This window comes from Rattus norvegicus, chromosome 11 (assembly GCF_036323735.1).
Source record: "Rattus norvegicus strain BN/NHsdMcwi chromosome 11, GRCr8, whole genome shotgun sequence".
Lineage (NCBI taxonomy): Eukaryota > Metazoa > Chordata > Mammalia > Rodentia > Muridae > Rattus > Rattus norvegicus.
In genome coordinates this window covers 61,084,392-61,112,224 of record NC_086029.1, presented here as the reverse complement: position 1 = coordinate 61,112,224, position 27,833 = coordinate 61,084,392, and positions in this window count along the sequence as shown.

Here is a 27,833-nt window from a genome sequence, read left to right as displayed (position 1 = left end):
ACAGAGGAGTTAGATTTGAGACATAGGAATGCATAAGTTTGCGGAGGATTTCATAAGCTCCATGAGAACCATTAGGTTCATGGCTTTTCAGCCTTTTGGTACAGGTATCTATGAAGCCATACAGGGAGCTTCTACATCAGTGATTTTTGGTGGGGTCAGGATCATTGCTCCCTGTTGTTCTGACAATGCAAACACATCATGATGAAGTAGCTGCTGTTTTGCTCAGTTCTTCAACCTGTAAACAGAATTTGTGTGGCAGTCACTCTTCAGTCATGTTACTTATTCTTTATTCTCTTTTCCTTTGGAGAATCAAGCAATAATTATAACATACTATATTTTAGAATTTTATAAAATATATGTTTTTTTCTAAAACACTTAAGAGAGAGAGCGCACGCACACACACACACACACACACACACACACACACACACACAAAGTCACACAGCCATTCATTAAATAAACTGTGTTTCAAAATGTACACATTTTTTATGCAATTGCCTTCTATATCAAGACTATTTTCAACACCCTTAATTTTCTTACAGCCCATCACAATCTCAGGGGTTTTCTTTGGAAATATTTCATAAAATATTATTTTTTCTATTTAAAAATGCATATCAATTAGATCAAATAACACTTAATTTGGGACTGGCTTTATTTGTACAAAAACTTAATCAGGTGTTCTCATCCTAGTAGTCTGAGTATGTTCGAGTAGTTTAAATTTTTTCATTACATATAAGTTTGTTAAGAACATAGGATAGCTCTTTTTCATGCCACTGCTGACAAACACTTGTTGCTCCTATGTTTGGGTTTATTCTGTATAATCCAGCTATACATATTCTTTTGCTCATTTTTCTTTCAGCTTCTTTCCTTAGATCGCATGTGTCTGTGTTTCCTGCCCAGATGTTGGGTGGATGAATTATCATCAGGAGAGATGTCTTCTCTGAAATGTATTGCTCTCAGTATCAGGCCCTTGCTGCCTGCCAGATGAGGGCAGCTCTCATCATCCAGGCTATCTGCATTCTCTGTCATCTCGCTTCCTCCATTTTAAAATTCCTTGTCAAATTCTTGTATTTAAAGCTGTGATTTCCCGATTCTTCATCCTCCAAAGCTAGATTTAAAGGGCTCTTGTTATTTAACGAGCCACACACATTTAGTTTCCCTGTCTTAATGCCAACTATTTTTTGGCATTAATTATAACAAATTTTTAAAAAATCATGAGAATGACATCTTATTATATCTTATATAATCTTACTCCACATTCTAGAGGGAGAGGTTGTGGAGAGATGAGGATCAGTTTAGAATACTGACACAATATTCTCAAGTACTTAGTGTTTGTCATTATATTCCTCCTTTCATAATCCAATTGACATTCTTAAAATGAGCATATTCCATTCAAAGTTCACTATCCTTATTGCATCTTGATGAATTTAAGTTGATATGTTATTTAGAATATTTCCAACTCATGAGTGTAATCGAATGGTGGCACATCCTTATGTGAAATATGTGTCAAGCTGACTCCTCCAACAGGGACCCTGTTCTCAGTTCAATGCTTGGCTGCTAGCATTTACGTTGATATTTGAAATGCTCTGGCTGTGTCTTTCAGGAGACAGTTATATAAGGCACCTGTCAGAATTTACTTCTTAGTTTCATCAATCTTATCTAGTTTTGGTGGCTGTATATATATAGGCTGTGCACACATGTAGGGCGGGATCTGAATAGCCATTGCTTCAGTCTCTGCTCCAACATTTGCCTCCATCTCCCCTCCTATGAATTTTTTGTTCCCCCATTCAAGAAGGAGTGAAGTGTCCACACTTTGGTCTTCCTCCTTGAGCTTCATGTGGTCTGTGGATTGTATCTTGTGTAATTTGAGCTTTGGGGGAAATATTTGCTTATCAGTGAGTGCATGTTATGTGTGTATTTGTGAATGGGTTACCTCCCTCAGGATAATATTTTCTAGTTCAATCCATTTGCCTATGAATTTCTGGAAGCCATTGTTTTCAATAACTGAATAGTACTCCGTTGTGTAGATATACCACAATTTCTGTACCCATTCCTCTGTTAAAGGGCATCTGGGTTTTTTCCAGCTTCTGGCTATTATAAATAAGGCTGCTATGAACATAGTAGAGCATGTGCTTTTGTTGTACGTTGGAGCATCTTTTGGGTATATGCCCAGGAACCATATAGCTGGGTCCTCAGGAAGTGGAATGTTCAATTTTCTGAGGAACCTCCACACTTATTTCCAGAGTAGTTGTACCAGTTTGCAATCTTACTAACAATGTAATAGTGTTTCTCTTTCTTCACATCCTTGCCAGCATCTGTTGTCACATGAGTTTTTAATGTTAGCCATTCTGACTGGTTTGAGGTGGAATCTCAGGGTTGTTTTGATTTGCATATCCCTGATGACTAAGGATGTTGAACATTTCTTTAGGTACTTCTCAGCCATTTGATATTCCTCAGCTGAGAATTCTTTTCTTAGATCTGCACACCATTTTTTAATAGGGTTATTTGGCTCTCAGGAGTGTAACTTCTTGAGTTCTTTGTATATTTTGGATATTAGATCCTCTATCAGATGTAGGATTGGTAAAGATCTTTTCCCAATATGTTGGTTGCCTTTTAATCCTAATGACAGTGTCCTTTGCCTTACAGAAGCTGTGCAAGTTTTTGAGATTCCATTTGTTAATTCTTGATCATAAAGCATAAGCCATTGGTGTTTTGTTCAGAAAATTTTCCTAGTGCCCATTTGATTGAGACACTTCCCCACTTTTTCTTCCGTTAGTTTGAGTGTATCGCATTTGGTGTGTAGGTCTTTGATCCACTTTGACTTAAGCTTTGTACATGGTGATACGAATGGATCTATTTGCATTCTTCTACATGATGACCTCTAGTTGAACCAGCACCATTTATTGAAAGTGATATTTCTTTTTTATTGAACGGTTTTTAGCTCCTTTGTCTAAAATCAATTGACCATAGGTGTGTAGGTTCATTTCTGGCTCTTAAATTCTATTCCACTGAAATACCTGCCTGTTTACCAATACCATACAGTTTTTAATCAGTATTGCTCTGTGATACTACTTGAGGTCAGGGATGGTGATTCCCCTAGAAGTTCTTTTATTGTTGAATATAGTTTTTGCTATCCTGGGTTTTTTGTTATTACAAATGAATTTGCAAATTGCTCTTTCTAACTCTGGGAGAATTGAGTTGGGATTTTGATGGGGATTCCATTGAATCTAAGATTGCTTTTGGCAAAAATGGCCACTTTTAGTATATTAGTCCTGCCAATCCATGAGCATGGGAGGTCTTTCCTTCTTCTTTGGTCTTCTTCAATTTCTTTCTTCAGAGACTTGAAGTTCTTGGCATACAGATCTTTCACTTGCTTGGTTAGAGTCACAACAAGGTATTTTATTTTATTTGTGACTATTATGAAGGCCATCATTTCCCTAATTTCTTTCTCAGCCTGTTTATCCTTTGAGGAAGGAAGGTTATTGATTTGTTTGAGTTAATTTTATACTCAGTCACTTTGCTGAGGTTGTTTATCAGCCTTGGTAATTCTCTAGTGGAACTTTTGGGATCACTTAAGTATACTTAAGTATACGTTTCATATCATCTTCATATAGTGATATTTTGATTTCTTCTTTTCCAATTTGTATGCCTTTGACCCACATTAATTGTCTGATTGCTCTGGCTAGGACTTTGAGAACTACATTAAATAAGTGGGGAGAAAGTGGACAGCCTTGTCTAGTTCCTGATTTTATTGGGATTGCTTCACGTTTCTCTCTATTTAGTTTAATGTTAGCTACTGGTTTGCTGTATATTGCTTTTACTATATTTAGGTATGGGCCTTGAATTTCTGATCTTTCCAAGACTTTTATCATGAAAGGGATTTAAATTTTATCAAATGCTATCTCAGCATCCAATGAGATGATCATGTGGTTTTTTCTTTCAGTTTGTTTATATAGTGGATTACATTGATGGATTTCTGTATTTTGAACCCTGGATCTCTGGGATGAATCCAAATTGATCATGACGGACGATCCTTTTGATGTGTTTGTGGATTTGGTTAGTGAGAATTTTATTGAGTAACTTTGCATTAATATTCATAAGGGAAATAGGTCTGAAGTTCTCGTTCTTTGTTAAGTCTTTGTGTGATTTAGGTATAAGCATAACTGTGGCACTATAGAAGGAACTGGGTAGTGCTCCACCTGTTTCTCCTTTGTGGAATAATTTGGATAGTATTGGTATGAGGTCTTCTATGAAGGTCTGAAAGAATTCTGCATTAGACCCATCTGGTCCTGGATTCTTTTTGTTTGGGAGCCTTTTAATAACTGCTTTTATTTTTTTAGGAGTTATGGGAATGTTTATATGGTTTATCTGATCCTGATTTAAATTTGGTACATGTTATTTGTCTAGAAAATTGTCCATTTTCACCAGATTTTCCATTTTTTTTCAATATAGGCTTTTGTAGTAGGATGTGATAATGTTTTTAAATTTCCTCAGATTCTATTGTTATGTCTCCCTTTTCTTTCTGATGTTTTTAAGTTGGATATACTCTCTGTGCCCTCTGGTTAGTCTGCCTAAGGGTTTATCTATCTTGTTGATTTTCTCAAAGAATCACCTCCTGTTTTTGTTGATTCTTTGTATTCCTTTTGTTTCTACTTGGTTGATTTCAGCCCTGACTCTGATTATTTCCTTCCTTCTACTCCTCTTGGGTGTATTTGCTTCTTTTTGTTTTGGGCTTTTATTTGTGCTGTCAAGCTGCTAATGTATGCTGTCTCTGGCTTCTTTTCGGAGGCATTCAGAACTATGAGTTTTCCTATTAGAATTGCTTTCACCATGTCCCATAAGTTTGGGTATGTTGTGCCTTCATTTTCATTAAATTCTAGAAAGTCTTTAATTTCTTTCTTTATTTCTTCCTTGATCAATTTGACATTTAGTAGAGCGTTGTTCAACTTCCATGTATATATGGGCTTTCTGTCATTTTTGTTTTATTGAAGACTGGCCTTAGTCTGTGGTGATCTGATAGGACGCATGATATTATTTCAATCTTCTAGTATCTGTTGAGGCCCTTTTTGTGACCGATTATATGGTCAATTTTTGAGAAGGTACTATGAGGTGCTGAGAAGAAGGTATTTTTTTTTCAGATGAAATGTTCTATAAATATTTGCTAAATCCATTTGGTTCATAACTTGTGTTATTTTCTCTATGTCTCTGTTTAATCTTTGTTTCTATGATCTGTCCCATCAATGGACATCATCATCAGTAGAGTAGGGTATTGGAATCTCCTACTATTATTGTGTGAGATATAGTGTGTAATTTGAGCTTTAATAAGGTTGGTTTTATGAATGTAGGTGTCCTTGCATTTGGAGCATAGATATTTAGGATTGAGAGTTCATCTTGGTGGATTTTTCTCCTGGTGAATATGAAGTGTCCTTCCTTATTTTTTTTGATACCTTTTGGTTGAAAGTTGATTTTATTGGATATTAGAATGGATACTCCACCTTGTTTCTTCAGGGCATTTGCTTGGAAAGTTGTTTTCCAGCCTTTTATTCTGAGGTAATGTCTGTCTTTGTCTCTGATGTATGTTTCCTGTATGCAGCAAAGTGCTGGGTCCTTTTTCCATATCCAGTCTGTTACTCTATGTCTTCTTATTGGGGAATTGGGTCCATTGATGTTAAGGGATATTAAGGAATAGTGATTGCTTTTTTCCTGTTATTTTGTTGTTAGAAGTGGAATTATGCTTTTTGTGTCTCTCTTCTTTTGGTTTTGTCGCAAGGAGATTACATTCTGCCTTTTTAAGATGTAGTTTCCCTCCTTGTGTTGGAGTTTTCTATCTTTTGTAGGGCTGGATTTATTGGAAAGATATTGTGTCAATTTGGTTTTGTCATGGAATTTCTTGGTTTCTCCATCTAAGCTAATTGAGAGTTTTGCTCTATATAGTAGCCTAGGCTGGCATTTGTGTTCTTTTAGTGACTGTTTGACATCTGCCCAGGATGTTCTGGCTTTCATATTCTCTGATGAGAAGTCTGGCATAATTTTGATAGGTCTGCTTTATATGTTACTTGACCTTTTTCCTTTACTGCTTTTAATATTCTTTTTTTGTGTGCACTTGGTGTTTTGACTATTACGTGGTGGGAAAATTTTTTAGTCCAATCTATTTGGAGTTCTGTAGGCTCCCTTGTATGTATGGGCATGTCTTTCCTTAGGTTCAGGAAATTTTCTTGTTACATTTTGTTGAAGATATTTACTGGCCGTTTAAGTTGGGAGTCTTTACTCTCTTCTATATATATTATCTTTAGGTTTAATCTTCTCATTGTTTCCTGGATTTCCTGGATGTTTTAAGCTAGGAACTTTTTGCATTTTACAGTATCTTTGATGGTTGTGTAGATGTTTTCTATGGTATCTTCTGCCCCTGATATTCTCTCTTCTATCCCTTGTATTCTGCTGGTGATGCTTGCATTTATGACTCCTGATCTCTTTCTCAGGTTTTCTATCTCCCGGGTTGTCTCCCTTTGTGCTTTGTTTATTGTTTTGAAAGATCCCCGAAGAGAGACCCTTACTCAAGTCTCGGGAAGTCGCGGACCCCAGACACAGAGAGACCATTTTGGATGTAATACACAAAGGCAAGGTTTATTACAGAGATCTATTACGGAGATCTCTGGACCGACATGTATCCCACGCAGGAGACAGAGGGGTCGACCCCGAGTGGCTGGGAGAAGGGCTTTTTAAAAGAAGAAGTCGGGCTGGGGATTTAGCTCAGTGGTAGAGCGCTTACCTAGGAAGCACAAGGCCCTGGGTTCGGTCCCCAGCTCCGCTCCGAAAAAAAGAACCAAAAAAAAAAAAAAAGAAGAAGTCACAAGCTCCAGGAGATGAGGCGATGTCAAAAGGAAATACCAAAAATGTCACAAGGGGAAACTCTCAAAGTCACAGGATTGTCCTCATGATAGTGTTTTATGGTCAGCTAGTTTCTGGAGCAGGGCTATTGAGGCCGGAGGAAGGTCAGGTCGTCCTCATTGTTCCCAAAGCAGGCCTCTTCTTTGTCCTTTTAGGGAAAATGTTTGTCAGAGTTGATGAAGCTCCTGCACCTGATAAACATCTGGATAGGCTTTGCTCCGGCTCCCTGGAACTCTATCTGCAGGACACAATGACTAGAGCAGTATACAATATACTTGGACAAACATCACAGGGGTAGGGCTCCTTACTTGTTTACTCACGTCCCGAGTCATTTGGAGGGCTGGTGAATGAGTCAGTACCAGATGCCCTGGAATTTTTAATTTTCTTATCTGCCTTAAGACGCCATCTCTCCTTCCTTCCCCCGTTTGGTTGTATTTTCCTATGATTCTTTAAGGAATTTTTGTGTTTCTTCTTTAAGAGCTTCTACTTGTTTACTTGTGTTGTCCTGTATTTCTTTAAGTGAGTTATTTATGTCCTTCTTAAAGTCCTCTATCATCATCATCAGATGTAATTTTAAATCTAAATCTTCCTTTTCTGGTGTGGATATCCAGTATTTGCATTAATGGGAAAACTGGGCTCTGATGTTGCCAAGTAGTCTTGATTTCTGTTCCTTAGGTTCCTGCACTTGCCTCTCTGCATCATGTTGTCTCTGGTGCTAGCTGGTCTTGCTGTTTCTCACAGTGACTTGACCCCATAGGCCTGTGTGTCAGTACTCCTGTGGACCTGTTTCCTTTTAGCTGGATCTGCTAACAGAGAGCTGCTCCTGGGTTTTTGTGATCTGATGCCTCCAGGCAGGTTGCTTGGTGCAGAAGGGTTGATCTTACCTCTGCTTTCAGGTGTGTAGGACCTCCTGGTGAATGCCTTCCTGCTCTTTGTGAAGGCAGAAACTGAACGGATCCTGCCCCTTACTGCTCCTAGGTCCCTGTGCCGAGAAGGCACAGAGGGCACTAGGCAGTTTCCTCTTAGGTCAGGAATGTGGGCAGAAAATATTTGTCTCCTCTGAGTTCTCAGAACTGTATGTGCTTCTGTGGGTCCAGCTCTCTCCCCCACAGTATTTGGACGGAGGGAGCTGTGGGACCAGGTCAGTTCAGTTCTGGGGGCAGGCAGAATCCAGCAGGTTCCTGTTCCTGACTTCTCCTATATTCCTGCATGAAGAGGCCACCATGCAGATTCCTCTTAGGTCAGGAATGTGGGCAGAAGTGCTTGTCTTCCCTGAGCTCTCAGGGTTGTCTGCACTTCTGGGAGTTCAGCTCTCTCCCTCATAGGAGGGGTGGAGGGAGCTGTCCTGAACATGATACAGTTTTTGGATGGGTCAGTGTCTGACAGCAGGTTCTTCCCATTGGTTTGGACTGAGAGTTTAGGAATACTTTATGCATATATTCAGGGGAATGGTGCTGCTTCTATGATCTGTCTTGAGCCTATGTGACCTCTGGTCATGTCCTCACCTGTGGAGGAGGGGCTTGGGGCATTGTTCTATGTAACTTGTCTGTCTCAAACCTCTCTACCAGTGTCTGTGGGGGTCCAGTGGGGGACTGCAGCTACATGATAAGGCCCTGTTCTTCAGTGAGACTGGGAATGCACCTGACATCCCTTTTAGGGCATTTGACCTATCTGGACCAGGAATCAGGGTACCTTTCATAGCCCACCATCACATACTATGTAGCTACTCTTATTGTCAGACTCGTTGAGCACCTATCAGCCCTGCTTAGTTGATTCTGTAGAGTTTCTTAGGTGTCATTGACCCATCCAGTTCCTACAATCCAGCTTCTCCATCTTCAATAGGATTTGCAAGCTACATCTAATGTTTGGCTGTGGGTTTCTGTATGTGCTACCATCAGTTGCTACAGGAAGCCTCTTTGAGGAGAATTATACTAGCTTCTTGACTATGAATTTAGCAGACTATCATTAGAAATCATTTCATTGATTTTTAAATTATTTTTGTTTGATTTTTGCTGATTCTATCCTAGGTATAGTGGCTATCCTGACTCTGGTTGCTGGCCCTATCAGGAATGTCAGAGGTGGGTTTCCTTTCCTGGCATGGATCTCAAGGTGGACCAGTCATTGGTTGACTACTCCCACAATTTCCAAGCTATATTTGCACAAGCACGTCTTAATGACAGGACAAGTTGTAATTCAAAGGTTTTTGGGGTTGGATTGATGCTCCAATCCCTCCACTAGTAGTCTTGCTTGACTACAGGAAATGGCCATTTTAGGCTCCATACCATCCTTTATTAAGAGTCTTAGCTAGGATTACACTCAGATTCCTGGGAATTTCCATTAAACTTGGTTTTTAGCTCATCCCAGAGATGACCCCAATTCCAGCTGTCTTTCCAATACTTTCTTCTTTCATACTTCCCACAGCATATCTTTCTTGCTTTGTCTCACCACCACCCTCAGAGAGTCCAACTGTGAATGTCTATTCTGTTTCCCCTTACCAGGGACATTCATATGTTGCCCCTTAAACCCTCCTTGTTTTTAACCTCTCTGGGTCTATGAATTATAGCATGATTATTTTGTAAGTTAGAGCTAATATCCAATTATAACAAGGAACATACATGATTGTCTTTCTATCTGGCTTACCTCACACTTAATGATATTTTTTAGTTCTTTCCGTTTTCCTGCAAATTTCATGATGTTATTTTTTAAACATCTGAGTAATACTCCATTGTATAACTGTACCACATTTTCGTTACCCATTGTTTGGTTGAGGGACATATAGTTTGTGTCCAGTTTCTGGCTATTATGAATAAAGCTGCTATAAACGTAGCTGAACAAGCATCCCTATAGTAGTATGGACAATCCTCTGTGAATATCCCCAGGACAAGTATAGCTGGCCCTAGAGTTAGAACTATTTCCAATTTTCTGCATCATTGTTGTATTTATTTTTAAAGTGTTTGTTCAAGTTGAGATACCCATTAGCAAGGGAAAAGTTTCCCTTGCTCCACATCCTCACCAACATGATCTGTCACTTGTGTTTTTGATCTTAGTCATTCTGAATGCTATAAGATGAATCTCAGAGATGTTTTGATTTGGATTTCCATGATGGCTAAGGATGTTGAGCATTTCTTTAAGTGTTCCCCATCCGTTTGAGATTCCTCTGTTGAGAATTTGCTGTTTAGATTTGTACCAAATATTTAAATCGAATTATTTGGTTTCTTAAGTTCTTTATATATTTTAAAAATTACCCTACCTCCAATGTGGAGTTGGAGTTTTTATTCTGCTAGAAGTCAGAATTTCTCAGCAGTTGCTTCTTAGGTCCGTTTACTTAGAAAACATTTTCCAACCCTGTACTCTGAGATCAGGTGTATCTTTGATGTTGAGGCATGCTTACTGAATGCAGGTATAGTGAAATGTGGCTCCTCTTTATGCGTGCATCCTGTTAGCCTATTTCTTTTTATTGGGAAATTGCATCCCTTGGTATTGAGAAATATTAGTGACAAACATTATTTCCTGTTATTTTGCTATTGGTGTTTATGGTTTTAGTGTTTGTATATGAGTGCATTTGTGTGTGTGTGTGTTTGTGTGCACGTGTGCATGTGTGTGTGTGTGTGTGTAAGAGGCTCTCTTTGTTGTGTTTTTGCTTGTGTGAAATTGTTTTATTGGCTGTGTTTTCATGGGAGTATTTAACATCATTTGGTTGAAGTTTTCTTCTAGTACCTTCTGTAGGTGTGAATTTGTAGATAAATATTGTTGAAATTTGACTTTGTCAAATTTCTCTATCTACAATGATTTAGAGTTTTTCAGGGTATATTACTCTGGGCTAGTATCTGTGGTTTCTTAGACTTTATCAGACATATGCCCAGGTCTTTCTGGCTATTAAGGTCTCTGCTGAGAAGTTGATTATAATTCTAATAGGTCTGTCTTCATATGTTACTTGGTCCTTTTTCCAACTTTTAATATTCTTTCTTTGTTCTGGTGCATAGTCTTTTGATTATTATGTGGTAGGGGAGATTTTCTTTTCTGGTTCAATATTTTTGGTTGTTTTGTAAGCTTCTACTTCTATAGACATATACTTTCTAAGGTTAGGAAAATTTTCTTCTATGATTTTGTTGAAAAATTTTTCTGGGACTTTTATCTGGGATTCTTTTCCTCCTATTCCTAATGTTTTTTGGTTTTGTCTGTTCATAGTGTTTCAAATTTCCTCAATATTACTTATCAGAAAATTTTTAGTTTTAACTTTTTCTTTGAGAAATGTCTTGATATCTTCTACGATACCTTGTTTTTTAAAGCAATTTTATATTTATGATAATAATATTTATCATCATCATCATCATCATCATTATTATTATTATTATTATTATGTGATTTTTCTATGTCTGAAGGTCTTTCTTACATCTCTTATATTCCATTACTGATGTTGTGTCTATTGTACATGTTTGCCTACCTAGATTTTCCATGTCTAGAATTCTCTCAGCTTCTGTTTCTGTTACTGCTTTAATTTCTATTTTCAGGTCTTGAATATAGATCTCTCTTTCACCTGTTTGGTTGTTTGCTTTCTTGGCACGCTCTAAGGGATTAATTAATTTCATCCAATTTTGGTTCATATTTTCCAGCATACCTTTATGGGGTTTATTCAATCCCCCTTTAGGCACTCTATGATCTTAATAAAAGTGTTTTTATTGGGTATTTTATTTATTTATATTTCAAATGTAATCCCCTACCCAGCTTCCCCTCCACAAACCCCTCCCTCCTTCTCTCTCCCCCCTACTTCTATGAGAGTGCTTCCCCCCTACACATATAACTCAACAACCTAGCATTCCTCTGAAATGGGTCAGGACCAAGGGGCTTCCCTCCCATTGATACCAGATAAGAAAACCATCTGCTACATATGCAGCTATAGCCATGGGTCCCTCTATATGTATTCTTTGGTTGGTGATTAAGTCACTGGGGTATTTGGGGTGTCTGTTGGTTGATGTTGTTCTTCCTATGTGGTTACAAACCCCTTCAGCTCCATAACTCCTTTCCCTAACTCTTCTATTGAGGTCTTCACACTCAGTTCAATAGTTGACTGCATGTTTCTGCATCTGTGTTGGTCAGGCTCCTTAGTTTGTGCTTCATCTGTGTTGGAATATCCAGACTTGCTATAGTAAGATATTAGGGCTCTGGTGGTACCATATTGTCCTGGTCGTTATTGACTGTGTTCTTACACTAGAGTCTAGGCATCTGGGTTTAAGGTAATTATAGGCTTATATGACAATATCTGAGTTTATCTTTTTTGGATGTAGGGAATTTTTTTCTAGTCTTCTGACATTAGTGGCCTTTGATTCTGGTGAACAGAGAGTCCTCAGGTCCATTATAATAAACTAGGACTGTGGTGGACTGTGTGACCTCTGGGGTTTTGGATGCTACTATTGACTCCAGGCTTGTGGTGTACTGCAATATGGCATAGCTTCTTAGTTTCTTGATAGTAGCATGAACTGTAGTAGAGTAAAGGGCTTCTGCTAGAGTTATGGACTCAGGTATGGAGATGAGGGGAGGGGATGCTGTTGGGCAAGTTGGATGAATTCTAAGGAGTCTTGATGTGCTGTGAGCAGGATCTTACCTGTGGTTCCTGGTATACAAGTGTGACGTCTGATAGAGCAGTCACTTCTGCCAGAGTGGTGAGTAAGGATATGGAGCAAGTCCTAACAATATTAGGATACAGTTTAAATTGTAACTGTGCTGCAGTAACATATTTTACAATATAAAACATAGCATGATACAATAATTTTTAAAATATTATTAAATATTTGCTTCTTCAATGTTCCAATTACTATTTTTAAATTACAGTTAGCCATGGGAAACTGGAACTTTGGAATATAAGATCACTAATACGGGGAAGGCTGCCATTCTCATTCCTTATAAGTAATCATACTTTGCTATCACAATCTATTATAATTTTTCTTCATGTTTGTGGTGTGCATGTGTGTATGCTGACATATTGTTTGTTCCCATGTGTGTGTACGTATGCACGTACCACATGCATACAAATGCATGCAGAGGATTGAAAAGAATGTTGAGTGTTTTCCTCAATTGCTTATTTATTGAGGCAGAATCTATCACTAAGCCTGGAGCTCTGGGTAATATACCAAGCCAACTTATGCTGTCTTTGTGTCTGACTGCAGGGAATCTAGGCTGCTACCACAGTCTGCCGGTGGTTTCTTTGGTATTGGGATTCATAACGCCTGTCCATACCATTTTCATTGACCCATCTCTGTAGCTTCTGTACTGTATACAAAAATGAGTGGTAACAACATCCTCATTTTATTTTTCTGGAAAGCTATCACTTCACTTCGCAACATTAAATAATATAAGCACTAAGAATTAATCAGAAGCACCACATATAGTTGGCAAGGAATATATGATTTTTAAAATATCTAATTGCTATTCATTTTTAGAGGTAATAAGTATGTCATTTTTCAGAGTTGCTGTTTTTGTTCATTTTCTTTTTTTGTCAAGACAGCTGTGTAGCCATAGCTGTCCTAGAACTCACTCTATAGAACACACTGGCCTTCCACTTAGAGACCTACCTGTCTCTTCCTCTGAGTGCTGGGATTAAATATATGTGCCAAAATTTCCTAGATATTTGTTGGTTTTTATATTAACAGGTGTGTATTTCACCTCTTATCCATTTTTCAAATTGTTTTTAAGTAATGTCAAATTATTTATGATGGTCTTGTTATGTTACTGCTGTGATGCCTATAGAATGTGTTGAAATGTTGTGTTTTTCAATGGCAATTGTAGAAAGCACTTTGTTATAGAAAACTGTTTTTCATTTATTGTGTACTCTTTACATTGTTATTTCATTTTTATTCATTTTCTTTGAGACAGGCTGCCCAGTTGCAGCTCAGGCTGATCTGGAGTTTGTAATATTTTGTTCTTTTGTTTACTAGACCTGAAAATAAACATATGTACACATATGCCCAACTCTGATTTACCAATTTCTATTCTGATTTTGTTATTCTTCTGTCTACTTTCTTTTTTAGTTTCCCATTTTTATAGGTCATTGAAATATGCACTAGATGGAAACATTAGTCTTCAAGATAAATGTTGCAATCATAATCACGTTCTGACTGCAGTGATCTCCAGCTGAAACTGAGTATTTTATCTGACGACCTAGTTTTCATCACAAATTCCATTATTCTCCCTCTGCACCCACACCATTTCAGACCACTTTCAAGAAAATAACTGCTAATATATTAGTTATATGAATTTTTCATGCATGTAAAAATGTAGCATCACTATTCCTACCTCTAATCCTATCTCCTTGCTATCTATGTCTTGCCTTTAATCCCTATTTCCCACAAAAATGCCCCACAGTTTTGTCTTGTGAACCACTGTGGTTTAGTCTGGCACTTCTCTGTGGCCATGGACCTGGAGCTTCCATTATCTACACTGACTGACTCAGTGTTATTCTGTTCATGTACTTAGGCTAAACTCATGAAGAACTCTGTTAGGTTTGAGAACAATTTTTTAAAAATTTTTATTAGTTATTTTATTCATTTACATTTCAAATGTTTATTACTTATTTTTTACTGTGTCATACTAGTTCTCTATTAAAACTCCTGAGGTTTTATTTTTGACACATGTGTGTTGTACATCTTTGTGCTTATATGTGTATGTTTGTGTGTGTGCCTGTAATATATTCTCACATGTTCTGTGGTGTGCATGTGGAGAGTCCAGAGGACAAGCTCTGTTGTTTTCCTCACCTTTCACTTTGTGAGACAAAATCTCTAGTTTGTCAATACATGGACCAGGCTACCAAGAACATTACTGCTCATGGATTCTCCTATCTCTCTCCCTATAGAAGCCCAAGAATTACAAGTATATGCCCCTGTGCCTTAATTTACATGAAGTCTGGGGGTTTGATCTCTAGCTCTCAACAGTTGCACAACAAATACTTTGACCCACTGACCCATCTCTCCAATTCCCCACCTTTATGTTACTCATGAAGGTATTTTCTTTGTGCAGTTTTATTTCTGAAATTAAATTTCATTCCAATTGTTATAACTGCAACATTAGATTTCTCATTCTGTAACACACTCTATAATAATCCTTCTCGATTCAGCAAATTTAGGCTCTCTTCAGACTATGTTATTAATTTCATCTTTCTCAAATATCAAATTTATGATACATACTTGATTGAAACAACAAAATTAATCTATTTCTTTCTTGTTGCCAGCTGCTTTGTATTCCCTTTCCTAATATCACTTCTCCCCATTTCCCTAATGAAGCATATTTCTTTAATGGAATGATTTTTAACTACCTTGTTCCTATGATCCAAGTTGATTGCTTTTCTTTGCGAAAAAGACTCACATATTTAGTTTCCCCAAGAGTCAAGTAGAAAGCTAAACATGCAATTAGATCCAAACAATGTATGTATTGACTGATTATTTAATAAAAAATCAGCATGCTATATTATTTGAAGTGTCATATAGAAAAATCAGAATATGATATTCAATATTAAAATAAAATGTTACAGGTGGGGGTTTGACATCAGAAGAAACCTTTGGAGAAATTATAGGCTGTAAAGCTTCTGTAAGTTGTCGATTAAATTAACTTTGCTCTAAATCAGTCACTGTAAGGTTAGATTGATTGAGTGGCACCAGAGTGGAGTAATTGGGGGTGGGTAGATACAAGGTTTAATTTGCACCCATTTTCTAACCTGTCCCTACAGCATCAAAAGCTCTGAGGTGTGATCCATTAACTGTTTCAAATCTAAAATATAGCAATTATTTATTTTCTTCCAAGAACCAAGACTAACATGAATGCAGAATGCCTCTTCTGTCTGTACACAAGCTGAAAAATAGAGCATGTCTTTGCCTACACTTTAAGATCATGCATTCTGCATTCAGTAAGAACAGCACCAATGTTCTCAGCTGAAATGCTTTCTTACCTTTTGAGTCCAAAAGTATATTTTTCATCGGTAGATAGATGGATGTTCTCCGACATTGGGCGCAACTTTGGTATGTGTAATTGATGCATTGCATATAAAATAGATTTTGAAGTGAAGTGTGTGGAATATATGATTATTAAATGCCTAAGGGTGAAGTGGCAGCCAAAAATATATTTCCTGACACACAGGAGAAGAATGCATACGCCATGAGAAAACCACTAGTGTGAGCTGGCATAGCTGGATTAAAGAGGATATGATACATTATCTAATGGACAGTTCTACACTGAACTTACATAAACTTTAAAAAAGAAACACATAGCAAATACAATAGAATATGACTGCAGTGCGGCTTGTTTGTTTCCTGGAAAGCTTTGAGTATTGACATCTGTCACCCAAAGAGAGGTTCAAGTAGTACGGAAATACAATCAACTAGCATATTTATGGATTAGAGTCTTTGAGATCTGTTTAGGGATTGGTTACTTTTTATGGAACAGACCCTTATTGTCCTTGGTCACTTTATAAAATGAGGAAGATCCCAAAGGAAGCACTGACATAAAAATAAGTGCTACGATGTGATGCTACTTGCTACTTCAGCATTGTGCTAGCAAGGACACCAGCAGAAAGTCGCAATGCTACTTCTCCAAAATTCTAAGTAAAGACATCCCGCTTCTTTCATGATTTAAAGTGCCTTCTAGTAAGACATTATCTTCAACCCAACTGGGCTGATACATAAGCTAAGTTTGGCTAGGACTGTAGACAAGTCAGTTAAATAGTAGATGCCAGTTTATTCACCTGGAAAAATCATGAGAGTATGATCCAGCTACAGTGTCATATAACTAATTTTTTTCACTATGGGACACTAAGCTCCATTCACACTAATCACACATTACACTGTGGAACAACACTCCCCTTGGCATGCAACTTCAGCATGGGTGTTACTGTTGAGGCTATCGTGCATTTTGGTCAGTTCCAAAACTCTATTGGTAAATTAATGGGGTATGAATCCACAGATAGATAATGGTACTAGATACTGTTACTAGAGAAAACCATATAACATCAACGAAACTTCCCCAGGATTTGAGCAGATGAGAAAAAAAGGAAAGAACCAAACTGAGATAGAGTTCTAGAGAAACAGACAAAGTAAATTTAAATTAAAAAATTGAACTTAAAAAATAGAGGAGTTGAGACAGCTTGGCTGGTATGGGTATTAGAAAAACTAAACTTGGTGAATCCTTGTGTGGACGACATAAAGTACAGAGTATATAGGGAAATATAATGCATGAAAAAATCCTGTTTTTATTCTATTTTTAAAATTTACTAGTGATTAATGGTTTTCCCTGGTCACTCAGAGATGCTGTTCTTGTTTCGGTTGGGTATGTGTTGCTGTATACAACATTTGCTACATCTTTACGAAAATATTTTACTAGTTATATCCTATAATTTCTTGAGGACCTACTCTGCATTAATATTATAACCTTTTTTATGGGATTCAATTTCATTTCAATCTTATTTTTATTAATTAATTGTTTTATTTACTTATGTTGTAAATGTTGTCCCATCCTGGTTCCCCTTTCAGATTTCTTCCCACATCGCCCCTGCTGTTCACCTCTGAGAGGATACCACCCCTGGGTGTGTTCCCCACCCTTGTGTATCAAGTCTCTACAGTATTAGGCACATCCTCTTCCACTGATCTAGACAACGAAGCTCTCTGCTACATATGTGCCTGAGGCCTTGGACCAGCCCACATATGCTCTTTGTTTGGTGGCTCAGTCTCTGTGAGACTTTCAAGGGTAGAGGTTAGTTGACAGGGTTGGTGTTCTTATGGGGTTGCCATGCCCTTCAGTTCCTTCAGTTCTTCCCCTAACTCGTTCATAGGGGTCCTTCACCTTGGTCAAATGCTTTGCTGTGAGTATTTGCATCTGTCTCAGTCTCTCAGAGTGGAGATGGGTAGAGCCTTTCAGATGAAAGCCATGCTAGGTTCCTATTGACAGAGCATAGCATCATCAATAGTGTCAAGGATTAGTCCCAGACCATGGAATGGGTCCCAAGTTAAGCCAGTCACTAGTCAGTCATTGCTTCAGTCTCTGCTCCAGTTTTGTCCCTACATTTGAGTTAGACAGGAGCAATTTTGGATCAAAAGTTTTATAGGTGGGTTCGTATTCCCATCTCTCCACTGAGAGTACTCTCTGATTACTGGAGGTGGTCTCTTAAGGTTCCATATACCCACTGTTGAGCATTTTGGCAGAAGCCATCCACATTGAGTCCTGGGAGCCTCCCCATGCCAAGTCTCTGGGAATTTCTGGTGGTTTTCCCATTCCCCAACCCCCACCCCTGGTAGCTGCACAAGAGAAATTTTTTTTAAAAGAACACTAATGGCTCAGCCCCTAAGATCAACAATCTAAAAAATGGGACCTCTTGAAACTCTGAAAGGCAAAGGAAATTGTCAATAGGACAAAAATGGCAACCTACAATTGGGAAACATCTTCATTAAACCTACATCTGACAAAGGACAGATATCTAAAATATATAAAGAACTCCAGAAATGAGACTATAACAAGCCAAATAAACATTTTTTTAAAAATGGGGTACAGAGCTCAACAGAGAATTTTCAGCACAGGAATGTAAAATAGCCATGAAACACTTAAAGAAACAGACAACATTCTTAGTCATCAGGTTATACAAATCAAAAGGACTCTGATGCTACACCTCATAACAATAGAATGGCTAAGAAAAAAAAAATCAACAGCATATGATGGTGAGGATGGGAAGTAAGGGGAACACTTCTCCATTGCTGGAAGGTTTATAGAATTGTATAACCACTCTGGAAATCAATCCCATGGTTCCTTAGAAAATGGCAAGTAGTTCTACCTGAAGAGCCAGCTATAATGCTCCTAGGAATATACTCAAAAGATGCTCCACCATGTCAAGGACACATGCTCATGCTATGTTCATAGCAGCCTTATTCATAATAGCCAGAAACTGCAAGCAACCCAAATATCTCATTCTGAATGGATATAGAAAATGTGGTCCATCTATACAATGAGATACTATTCAGCTATTAAAAATAAGGACAGCATGAAAATTGCCAGCAAATGGATGGAACTAAAAACCTATCTTCCTGAGTGACCACCAGTCTCGTGTTTAGAACAGTAGCATATGATAGAAGTTTCGATGTTTGGGCACTGTTACTGTTAGACAACACCACAGAGGGTTGTGTCTAGATCAAGCACAGATACTAGACCTAACTCTGGGCTGTTCCTTACTTAGGGATTTGGGATAAAAATAAAGATCAGCAAGTAAGCTAGAAAGGGACAATTGTGAGAAAAAGATAAAAATAATACTCTGCAAGCATTTTGCTTGTAGAGCCAAGTGAAAGATCTCTGAAATTGAAGATTGAGTAAATTAGAACAAATACTTTAAAATGTGTAAGATGTCTGTAAATTTACCAGTAAATTTAGTAAATTGTTGATCACTGATGATCTTTTCAGTGAGATTTATTTTCTCTTTGAGGATATTTTATGCAGTACTTAGTATAGAAACTAGGGTCAGACACATGAGGGAAGAATTCTATCACTGAGTCAATTTACGAGCCTTACAATAACATTTTCAATGTATTTTCCCATTTAATTGAAAATAAATTTGTTTCAAATATAATATATTCTGATTAGTTTCCTCTCCCTCAACTCCTCCTCAGTTCTTTCCCATTTTTCTCTCCCATCTGGACATTTTCTTTCTGTTTGTCATTAGAAAATAAAAGGCTTCTAAAGGCCTCCTAAACAGCAAAACATAACAAAATATAGTAAGAGATAACCAATGTAATCGTGTTGGGGTTGCACAAAGCAAACTCAAGCAGGAAACAAGCCTCAAGAGAAGGCACAAGAATAAGAGTCCTATTCATTCACATACTCCGGGCTCCCATAAAAATACTAAGCTAGATGCTATAATATTTATTCGGATGATTTGGTGCAGACCTTTGAGATTCTGTACTTGTTTCAGTCTCTGATCTCATATGAGCTTTTCTTAGATGACTTAGAGGACCTTGTTTTCCTGGTACTCTCCATATTCTCTGTGGCTCTTACGCACACTCTGCCTCCTCTTCTACAGGGTTCCCTGAGATTTGAGGGGAGGGATTTGATGGAGGCATCCCCTTAGAGTGTCTCTTCTAAGTCTCTGTATAATGTGTGGCTGTGGGTCTTTGTATTTATATCTATCCACTGCAAGAAAAAATTTTCTCTGATTATGGCTGAATAAAGCTCTGCTCTATGAGTATAGCAAGATATCATTAGAAGTCATCATACCACTATTTTATATTAAAGAAAATTAGTAAATTAGCATTTTTTACCATATATATTCATGCTATCTAGTCTTTGGCTTTTGGTCTCACAGACAGCATTGGGTATGTGCTCCATCTTAAAAAAGTGAATGTTCAATCAAATCAGGTATTTTCAATGCAGTCCTAAAAAGTTCCATCTTCCTTATTTTTAAGAAAATGAATAAATTTCAAATTGAGGTTCAGCTATTTGTTTTTTCCCCTTGAGAGTTGATAGTTATTAATGGTGTCTGATTGCCATTTAGGAATCTTGAATGCATCTTTCAAGATGCTCTTCATGAAAACCAGAAGCTTCTTTAGTAATATACAACAGCAAAACCAGAATAAAAGAAAAACATTTTTATGAGATATGAGTTTTGTATTGTGGTTATCTTTTTTTGCTACCATTTCAAACAGATTCTCTTATTGTTCTAGTGAGTATTCTTGGAATAATGGGGACAATATTCAAGAGTGCTAAACAAAATCTCACACAAATGTACATAAAGCAGTTTCTTTTCATATATTTGATATAAGTAAAATAAAGTAGGTCATACCAAGAGAGGATCATAGGAAAATTAATATAAATACTGAGTTTATCCCTAAGGTATATGTGCTTAATTATCATAATGGTCATTTTGGTTTACATCTGTTCTTTTGATTTTATGGGAAGTGAATAAAGGATGGTTTTGTTTTCAGGCTTACTTTTAATAGCTTAAGGACTCCTCTCTATGTGCATGTGAGTTTCTCTAAAGACCAGATAATCTCATGCTGGGAATTGATTTCAGGTCTTCTATTAGAGAAGTACATACTCTTATATGAGGAGACCTATTTCTATCTCTGTCTTTTCTTTAGAAGAAAGGAGACACCTCCCCATTCTACTACATCTAATCATTGAGAAGCTAGAACTTCTTGTCCAATATTTGAAAGAAACTGGATCTTAAGCAAAAACAAAAACAACAAAACAAACAAAAAAGTATGAGCAAACAGATCTCCACACAAGCATGGAGGCTGCATTTGAATCACATCAATTTCTGTCAACATAGGTCAGTCGAAACCCTTGGATATAAGTAACTATATCAGACTTACTGTGTTAGTTCACTTTCTGTCAACATGACAAAACACTAGAGGACACAACACAAAGATGAAAGGCTTAGTTTTGATAGTCAACACTTAACTTCTTCTTCTTCTTCTTTTTTTTTTTTTGGTTCTTTTTTTTCGGAGTTGGGGACCGAACCCAGGGCCTTGCGCTTCCTAGGCAAGCGCTCTACCACTGAGCTAAATCCCCAACCCCAACATTAACTTCTAAACAGTTTCCATATTGTATTTTGTTGATTTGCCATGGTTGTATGCTTTGGTTCCTTTCACAGGAACAAAATTTGATCAAACAGACAAATAAACAAACAAAAAATCCATTTTCAGATTAAACAATGGTGAGCTTAGAACAAAAGTGCCCCAGTTGCATATTGAGTAAATGATGGTACTTGCCTATGATTGCCGTCAAAGATAGCCTTATCTGCCTTTACTTATTACACCAAATACAACTTTCTATATATTTCCACTGACCTTTTCAATGATCAGCTTTTGACTCTAAGTCTAAATCAAAGGCCATATCACTGGTAGGGAGCCCAATGGTGGTCAAAGGACAAGAGTGCTTAAAACCATTCATTTATAAAATATCACATCTGCCATGGGAGAGTAAAGTCCTATTGATATTGCCGCTGACAGGACTAGAGAGAAAGAGTAAGCTATAGCATCTATTACACTGCTGGGGATAGATTAGCATCTTCTGTGAGGAAACCACTGTGGGACCCTGATGCCAAGTCCATCACAGTAGAGCAGAATTTCAGTTTGCTTCACTCTTTAACTTCAGAGTGAGCTCCGTTGTTTTTTGTTCTGTGTTAAGGCAGAAGGAATATGACAGAATGGCACATCAAAAGAAAGCTTCTACCTCATAACAGCTAAGAACCAGGGAGAGGGACAGGCAGGGATAAGGACAACATACACCTGTAAAGCATAATCTTCCACTGATACACTTTCTCCAAATAACACTACCTTCTCATGACCTACTTATTTATAAATCGCCCATTGATAAGTTTATTATGATCAAGGACCATTCACCTCTCAGTAATGCTACTATCTGGGAACAAAATCTGGATCTCATGAGCTGTTCTTCTGGGATTGAGGAGGCACTTCATATCTAAACTATAGCAGGAGTCATGATGTAAACTGATAACAATGTTTAGTGACCTCACCAGTGTTCAACAAATATATTCAAATTGAGACATACACTGCTTGTGGCTACTTACTTCAGGGGCAGCTTCCTTCTTTGACTACTTATGAATCTCCAACTTACCATCAACTTAGTACTGTCATCTGTCTCCAAGCTGTTTTTCTCCTCAAGACTATGCGCTGTAAGATTGCCTTGCTTTCCTTTTCTTTTTTTTTTTGCCTGATATCTTGACCCATTCCCATTCTTTAATATCCCCTCTTTTCCTACATACCCCTCTTCTCCCAAATATCACTTCTTTATTATCCTCTACTAATCCTAGAATTTATGTTCCTGTTTTTTGTAAGAGTAATTGTGAAGGAGACCTTACATCATGTATACCAGTGCTTTGTTTTGTATTTTTTCTGTGGTTTTGTTTTCCTACTAAGAAGGTGTCAAATTGATCAGGCTGGTTTGTAGTCAGAGTACCTACAGACAGGATAGGTTTTACACTAAAAGTATAGCCCCAAGTAACTGGGCAAGGCAACATTTTCTTAAGTTTAATAACATTTGTAGTCATAAATATCATCCAGCTTTTGGCATAACTCTAATGGCTCTGTTGATTTGGCATTAATTCACAAATAAAATATTTAATGTGGAAGTGTTCTTCAATACACAGAATCATGGAAATTTTATGTTTAAAAGGAACTTCATAATCAAAGTCAATATGACCTATTTCATTACTGAGAAAGGATGAGGCAATGATGAGTTTATTTTATCTTATTTTATTTCATTTTGTGGGAGATTCAGTTGAAGCTTGCAGAAACTTTAGTGAGAGGAGTGCTGCAGTACAAGTGCTGTCTTGGCTCTAAAGTACAAGTAGTCATTTACTCTGCTCCTGTCGAAAATGAGCAGCATCTATTTGAGAGTATCTTGTTTGTAAACATTGGCTAGTTTATAATTTTTCTCTTTATCTAACTCTCTCATATATATATATATATAATTTTCTTCAAAAACAAAAGAAGAAAGAAAGTGTGAGATTTTATCTTAAATGGCTTCTGGATGCTCAGATAACAAGACCTGACATATCTCCCTAACTAGTTGGGTTATTTTAAGTAGTTTGAGCCCTCTTATCCTTATGCACACACAAAGAAATAGACCTGTCTTACCTTTCTATGAGAATGCTTGACAGTTAGAAGCATACTCTACATTTCAATATAACCATTTTGATAATTGCACTGTAAAACACACACACACACACACATATTTCCCCAAACACACACACACACACACATATATATATTATTAAATATCACATCATTTTATATATATATGTATATATATATATATATATATATATATATATATATCCCCATTGGTACTGGCTGAGACTTTGTTGGAGTAAGTAAGACCTTGTTATAGAAATGAAGTGCTGGTCAGTTACATGGCAGTAAGAACACACTGTTCCATTTCCATAGCAAGCAAATGGAAGCTACGTTGACCTAACTCCTTTAGTTTTAGCAAATAAGTGGGTTTTTTTCCTACTCTGCGCCTTCTTGAATTACAAACAACTCCTTGAAGCATCTGTTTCCACTAAATTTGACAGCCAGGAAGGATGGTCACAATTTCAGCAGCTGTTATTTTTTCCCCGTTTACTAGATGAGCAGTGAGACCAGCGTGTCTAGAGATTTGTTTGATTACTCAGCAGGACAGTAGAATCTATAGCAGAATGATGATAGGAAGTGTAAGGAGAAAGAGAGGAAGCCATGAGACAAGTAAACATCAAAAAGGCATGGCTTGATAAGCAGGATCCCAAGAAAATTCTGTACTAATGACAGGGTGGCCAGACAGACAATCGCTGATGTAAAGCAGCTGAAGTCAAGAATAGATTTTTGAGGGCACTAAGTATAGAGATTGTCCCAGCTTTTACATAGACATCCTTATTTTCAAAGCAGATTTATGCATTTATTGACTATGTAGCTAGTAAGTTTCCATTTCTTAAAAACATATTAATAAGTTTCAAAATAAGAGAGCTTTTGATTCAAATGTCCTCAAGAGAATACATGTATTTCCCAATTCAACAAGTGATTTAAAAATAAGCCTGGATGTAAAGATCCACTCCAGAGAGAAAATACATGAAGTAGAAGAAAGACAGGTCCCCCACAACTAAAATGGAAAGGTTATCATCCTGGTCACTCTCCTGGAGATGTCACAGAGATCTGAAGAGACTTAGTTTCTGGAAGCTCTGAGGGGCCTGAGTTAATTGCTCCTGTTGTTTTACCTATGGGGATGCAATCCCCTTCAGTTCCTTCAATCTTTCCCCTAACTTCCACAGTGATCCCTGACCTCAGTCTACTAGTTGGTTATAAGTCTCTGCACCTGTCTTAGTCAGCTGCTGGTAAAGCCTTTCAGAGGGCAGACATGTTAGGATCCTGTCTGTGACCACAACATGGTATTAATAAGTGATGGGATTTATTGCCTACGCATGGGCTGGCCTTTAAGCCACCAACCAAAGAGTATACATACATAGGCTGGACAGTGGCCCCCTGCACATATGTAGCAGAGGACTGCTCTGTCTGAACTCAATGAGAGAGTATGCACACAATCCTTTGGAAACTTGATGCCCCAGGGAAAAGGGATGATGGCAGGGGTAAGGTGAGGGTGGATTGGTGGGGGAAGCACCTTCTCAGATGCAAACTGTAGTGGGGGATTGGGTGAAGAACTTGGAAATAGGGGACAGGAAGGGGGAACATTTGGAAAATAAACAATAAAATATTTTAATATAAAGGAAGAATAAAAGAATCTACCTATCACATATGAAAAATAAATAATGGAATTGGTAGGTGTGGCAGCTAGACTGAGTCAGAACTGAGAAAGAATAGAGAGAATGAATTCTTTTTTTCCTGTTCAAGTGGAATTCTCAGAGGAATGAGTGAACTATTTAGAAGAATCCCCAGGAATTTATTTCGCACAGTTCTAAAGACTGTAATGTCCAAAATCAAGGTTGTAGTGATCACTCTCTGATGAGAGCTGACTTCTGGTTCAATATATTGCATTCTTTTTGCCTTTTCCTCGTATTGCAGAAAAGGCTAGGGACTGCTCTGGGATCCCTTACAATGGCACCAGTGACCCCATTTATTAGAGTTCAGCCTTTATGTCCTGAGTACTTCCCAGAGGCCCTCTATCCAAATGTCACATCGGAGTATGGTTTCTACTTACAAAATTTGTATGTGGAGACTGGAATTAAATCATGGCATTCTAGTCTAGCTTTTGCTACCATATTGTAATGCTTTTCACATGATTAAGTATTAATTTCTTCCCAATGGTGCTCAAAATCTTAACTTGTCCAGCCACCCACTCTGAAGTCCATCACTTTAATATCTAAGTCAAAAAGTAGTCTCAGTCAGGGAATAATACGTCCTGAAGCGTATTCTCTTCCAGCTACAAACCTGCAAAACCAAACATTCTCTGTGCTTCACTGGAATTCCAAGCATAAAAAAGACACCCTGTTCTGAAAGAGATATGTGGAAGACCAAAGCGTGACAGGTCCCAATAAAAATCTAAAACAGAGTAGGTAAAATTCCATTAGGCACTGAGGTTTAAGAAAACTGATTGCCCAGTTAGCTTTAATTATCAATGTGTTACACCCTACATTTATCCAAGAGTAAAGCCTAGATTGAGAAACTGCCTTGATCAGTTTGATCTGTTTATGTTTGGAATTGGTAGGTGTGGCAGCTGAAGTGAGCCAGATCTCAGAAAAATGGAAAGAATGAAGTGATTTTTTCCTGTTCAAGTGGAATTCTCAGAGGAATGAGTAAACTATTTAGAAGAATCCCCAATAATTTATTTCACACAGTTCTAATGTCTTATTATTTTTATTATTAACTGATCCAAGATGGCACAGCAAATAGTGGCTATAAGGATGCATATTCAAGTCATACTGAATTACAGAAGAAAAATAGTTAAGTGTGATGGAGTCCGAGTGTGAGTGGCAGAAAGCTTTCCTTCATGGTTCTTTCCTCTAGGTTTCTGCCTTGAGATCTTGTAATGAGTTCCTTCAGTGAAAGATGAGGACACAGAATGTAGGTCAAGGAATCATTTTTATTTCCAGGTTGCCTTTTCATCAAAACGACTTTTCATATCAATTGGATAAAACTAAATTAATAACTTTGAAAGGCTAATTTTCTGCCTTTTGGGCAATGCATGAAAACTGCATGGATTCCTAAATGCTCTGGGACCAAAGGTAATTCAATGTTAAACCATTCTGGACAGGAGGTGTTCTCTAGAGGCATTCCTAGTAAGCTCCACATCACATTCTGGGTCATTCTTCTACTGCCTTGAACCCTGGATTCTTCTATGTGAGTGTCTTGTCTCTATCAAACAATAAAATTGGAAATGTTTTCTGAAAACATGCTCCTAATTATTTTCAATAACAGTAAACTGAAAACTGCCTACACCTTTATTTCATGCTTCTTGTTGCTTACCAATTTCACCTTTAAGTTAATTTTGTTCTTAACTTTGGCTATAAGTAGTCAAGGACACGCAGGTGACTCCTATAACAGTTTGCTAAGAGATTTCTTTGGTTAAAAATCTGGTTTTAGCATCACCAAGTTGTACTTTGTATAGAACATTGAGAAAACCACACACTTCACCTTACTTCCCGAGTGTTTCATGATAGAACATCTTTTCCTTCACTGCTCAATAAGGCAGCATTTATAAATAATAGCATTCATGTATAAATGATATCTCATGATAATGGGCTTTATTATGTTTAGGTTATACAGATGTGCTCTGGGAAGCATGAGGATTCTTTCTGGCTATCTTCCTGTGTCCTCATATGTATGGTCAATAATGTCCTGTTCATAAAGTGACCCCCTTTTATAACATAAATCTCGAAACTTCTTCAGGCTCTATCTATTACACAGATCTCAAGATATTTCCACAATTTCATGTACTTCTTACATGACTGCCCCAACTTACTGATACACAGGTGTGTCTTACTTTGTCTTCACTGCTATGAAACAACAACATGGTTGGCAAAGTTTAAAGAATAATGTACTTCATTTTCTAACTCAATGAAGAATTGAGTGGGAATTTTGATTGCATTGAATCTATAGATTGCATTCATCAAGATGGCCATTTTTACTAAAAGCAATTCACAAATTAATTTTTTATAATCAAAAACCCAGGTTAGCAAAAAATATTTTCAAAAGTAAAAGAAATTCTTGGGGAATTGTCACCAAACCTCAAGAAGTATTACTTAACAGTAGTGATAAAAACTGCATTGTATTGGTACAGTGACAGGCAGGTAGATCAAAGTAATTGAAGACCCAGAAATTAACCCACGCACCAATGGTAACTTGGTCTTTTACAAAGGAGCTAAAACCATCCAGTGGGGGGAAAAAGACAGCATTTTCAACAAATCATGCTAGTTCAACTGGCAGTCAGCTTGTAGAAGAATGCACACCAATCTAATCTTATCTCCATGTACAAAG